This window comes from Belonocnema kinseyi, chromosome 3, assembly GCF_010883055.1.
Source record: "Belonocnema kinseyi isolate 2016_QV_RU_SX_M_011 chromosome 3, B_treatae_v1, whole genome shotgun sequence".
In the NCBI taxonomy this organism is placed as follows: domain Eukaryota; kingdom Metazoa; phylum Arthropoda; class Insecta; order Hymenoptera; family Cynipidae; genus Belonocnema; species Belonocnema kinseyi.
Genome location: NC_046659.1, coordinates 82885905 through 82890508, shown reverse-complemented (window position 1 = coordinate 82890508; position 4604 = coordinate 82885905).

The following is a 4604-nucleotide window of genomic DNA, read 5'->3' as shown; positions in this document are numbered from 1 at the left end:
AGCTTTGACTTGTTAAGTGTGTGATAACGGGTCCGGAGTTCGCGCGCGAACTTTCGAACCTTGGCGGTAAAATTTCTGCCAGATGTGATGTAGTCAATCAAATATGGAATGCGAGACGCGTACTGTCTTGCCCAGCCTATCTTTATGGCAAGTTGATGCATTCGTCTTCTGGTCTTATGATCAGCCGTTGGTTTTGTTTTACGGTTCGCATCGGCCAAAGCTCTCGCTGCATTATACACACAATAATTGATAGCCCAGAGGTCGGATTCACCGGAAAAATGTCCACGAAGCTCGTCATCCATTTCAGCCAGATCTTTAGGCTTATATATATATATATATTCTTTTTATCATAAAAGGAATCATTTAAGCTGTTTTATGATTTTTTTCAAATTTTTTTTTACTATAAAATATGGACCACCCTAATGTGCAGGGTATTGTGGCTATTGGAGGATGCTACCGCGATGTTTTAGGGAGCAAAAAATAATATTTGTTCAAATTTTTCTGTATAAAAATTGTGTTTGATTAAATCTGCAAAAAACTCTATTTTTATGAAGTTAGAAGGAAACTAATGTTCACGTACGTCAGCATTTTCTTGAAAAAAATATTCAGTGGCTAAACTACCCCTGTATTCCATTTATTAAATTATTTATAACAACAAAAATTTAGCTTATTTTTTGGATCCGATAGTGAGAAAACTCGGGTGCGCACTTAAATATCATGATCCTGATGCAAAAAACTATAATTCGCCCTTCTAATATTTTTGTTTGTTTGTTTTTTTTAGTAAACGTTTATTTTTCGGCCTGCTGGCCTTAAAAAATTGACTTGCTTGCACTAACATTTTTTTACAGAATTTTCTTACAACTAGGTCTTACAAAGTACTATCCATCCACACCTTTTAACTAATCCGCTCGCTCCTATAGCGAAACCTTCTTGGCTGCGCCTCGCCTCACACGCATTTCGCTCTTTTGTCGCTATCCCTCGCATATCAGCCTCTGTCTCCTATTTATAATTACATATTTACAATTCTTTCTTCTCCATTTCTCTTCCTCCTTCCGTCTCTTCTTCTCTATCTTACCCAACACCCCCTTCACCCATGCTACTGCCCTTTTGTCACCCCTTTCATGCAACAATATCTCCATGCTTATCCCCATACTTTCTACCTCTTCACATTCCTCCAACCAATGCTTCAATTTCGTATACCCCTTCTCGCACAATTCACACATTCTCTTCTCTCTAGAAAGCCAGAACCTATTATAATTCTCCATGCAACCGCACCTCATTCTCGCTATAAGTTCCTGACTTCCTTGCTCCCCTTTCTTACACAAATATTGCACGCTCTCCTTTGGCATAATCCATACATAGTTTCCGTTATACCTTGACTCTCTTATTCTCTCCGCTCCTTCTGCCTTCTCTTTCTCCATGCCATTCTTTTGAACCAACTCATATACCTTCCTACCTTCCTCGTGCATTCTGCTAATTTCATCCATCTGCAATCCATTCGTTCTAAAATAACTTTTCCTTTCCACCTCCATCTTTGCACCATTACCTCTGTTCTCCTTCTCCCACCAACGCTCCCTAACCAATTTACTTCCTCTTCAAAAAATTTCTCTTCGTATTTACACGTTCGAATTTCTGTTATATTCCCTAAACTCGTTCTTGCTGTCTCCAGCCTGACAATATAGTTCGGCGTATTCCTTTCCAACCCCAGTATCCACTTTACATACCTCTCTTGTACCCTATTCACCTCCTCACTTACCTTCCAACCCCACACCTCCACTCCTTAAAATAAGACACTCATCACTAGCGAATCAAACTTTGTAAAAACTTCTCACCGCCTGTCACTGCACACTTTCTCACTACCGCCACCAACATGCAAGTCCAAATTCGCCCTTCTAATTGCAATAGGGTTCCACTTTTAAATTGCATGCAATGCTTATTATTATTTCGTAATAAATACTTAAATTGATATACAAAACAAATTTGTGATGAATATTGTTCTCATTTATCACTAGGTAGATCAACGGAATAAAAACAATCCTTAAATGTCAACTCCAACAAGAATTCTTGAATTTTTAACCATAAACAGACACATAGTTCAAGAAAAATAACTACCCATTAGTTATGAGTCATTCGGTAAAGTTATCAATTCTATAAGATGCTTAATTGTTTGAATTTCTTTAAAACAAATTGAGACTTTAAAGAATATAATTATCGAAGCGATTACAGTGAAATTTGGAGACTGTGTCGACTTTAGGTCTGGCGGTGGTGGGGAAGAAATTAGAGAGAGTGCTGCTTCGGATGTAAACGATTATGTTTGTTGACACCTGAGTGACCACCGCAGACTCCCCGCAACTCCTTTTACTCCTACTTGCGGCGCGGTGTCAATTCTCGGATGGGATATGTCCGGGGGCGTTATATCCGAGTTTGACTGTATTTTTATTTTTTTAAACAATGTCAATATATGTTTTATAATCGACAGTGTATTTATAAAATGTTTTCTTGCACTTGTGGCAAACACTGAACTTTAAATGAACGTAAAGCAATATTACATTACTAACGGCACTGCGCTGTTTGATCCTAATGATTGATTTCCCAATAAAAACCACTTACGGTTTTTGATCAAAGCAGTGCCGTCTCAAAAATATGAAAGAATGTTTGAAGAAGGTTCAAGAAAGGGGAAGAAGGATGATAGAATTAGCGAGATTGGAAGAGCACAAAAGGGAACCTTTTAGGTATGGGGATGTAAGGGAGGGAACTGGACTAAAATATTAAGAATTTAAGAACAGAAAGAGGTTAGGACAATTAATACAAATATGGATCATGATTAAAGAATTAAAATATAATAAATCGTATAAGATGATAAGAGAGGAAGGAGTACTTATATAATACTTATATATAATGCTGCTGGTATTTAGAAAAGAGATAGCGATAAGAAGATGGATTAGAATAGGAAGATTTAGATTAGAAAACGAGATAAGGGAAGGTTGGCAAAAAAATTGGATGGAGATTTTAGGCAATGATGTAAATAGTTGTGAGAGGTAAGGATAAGATCATTTAAAATTGTAAGTAACGGTGGTCATGCAAACCCTTAGGGGACACCTTACGAATAAAGAACAACTAATCCTAACTTTAATCAATGTATACAAACATTAAAAAGAAACAAGGAACGTTTTAGGACAAATTACTCACCAGCATGGATTTGTGTCAAAGGCAGAGCTTAAGTACAATGTATCCTTAAGTCGGGTAACATTTGTAAGAGAATGTGGGTTGAGGGGGTAAATGTAACTTTCGTCCTTTTGTCGTGTGCCAGTGACAAATAGCGCAACCTTAACTTAACAGGAGACCTGGTAAACGAAGTGCTATTCGCGGTTTCGTGGTAATTAAAGTAGTTATAGGTATAGCCATTAGATAAAATTAATTGGCTCTGATCTTTCTTTTAAAGATGTGTTTAAAAAATTCTGCCTCGTAATAAATTACTGGAACAAAAAATCATTGCTGTGAGCAAATCTTCTGGCCTTAAGATTTGCGCACATCATCCAACATAATTTATTGTTCATATAAAACTTGGCTATTATTCTTAAAAGTTGACGATATTTCATTGTGATCACAGTTAAATAACCCTGACTTCCTGAAAACTGAATGGCTGTCTTTGTACGATCATTTTTCCCTTGGAAAGGAAAAAATCAGAGAGGAAAAGAGATGAAAGTAAAGTGCTGTTTCTTTCCAGGAAATAAAGCTAAAGTAGAAGCAGGAAATGGGTGCGGGGGCACTGGAGAACGTGAAATGCCGCGAGTAGAAACAGTGGGAATGCAGGGGACCGACAGAAGTAAAAAGTGAAGAAACACTGAAAATAGTCGTTAAAGTCGCATCGTAAATTATACGGGACTTCAGGGGGGACGGAGGGATGCTGACTTTACCCTCAAGATGTTTTCCGCCCTCTCAGAGGCAAGCTTGTGCGATCATTTGCCGGTCGTTGCGGCCATTAAGTAGAATTTTGACCACGTAACTCTAGTGAAACGAGTTCTTCGCTACAAAGTTATAAATTCAATTGAATCTTTAAAGTATTGTTTCGTTTCTTCGCTTAGCGTTGCAAAACACAATTTTTGGTAGTCTTTACAGTAATTCCTGGGATGGTAAAAATTTGCATACCTTTCTGATTATCAAGTTCAGATTGAATTTATCGACGTTTGCGACTGCAGAAATAAATTTTAGACAACTTTATTAATACCTGTCGAATAGGGTGAGTGGAAAAAATTGTTTTGAAAGTCTCAAACAATAACATGCCTGAAAGTAGTGCAGAAGAACACCCATTAAGTGTGCCGAATTTAAAGTCGATTAAATAAAATATAGGTATCGAACGCAAGCAAAATATGTTTAAAAGATCATTTTTTGGAGTTTTAGTTTTTTAAATGAAAATTTTTTAAACATTATTTTATGTGCGCAAATTGTGTAAAATTGAATTAAATCTTTCTTGTGTTTGCAGTTCTATTCCTCGATAAATCTTGAATTGAGACTCCGGATTCTATAACCACGCATAAAATTTGCCTGGCCGCTTCAGGCCGCTCGAGTTGGCCCCTGATGGCTTGAAAATCAGTTTTCGAAAA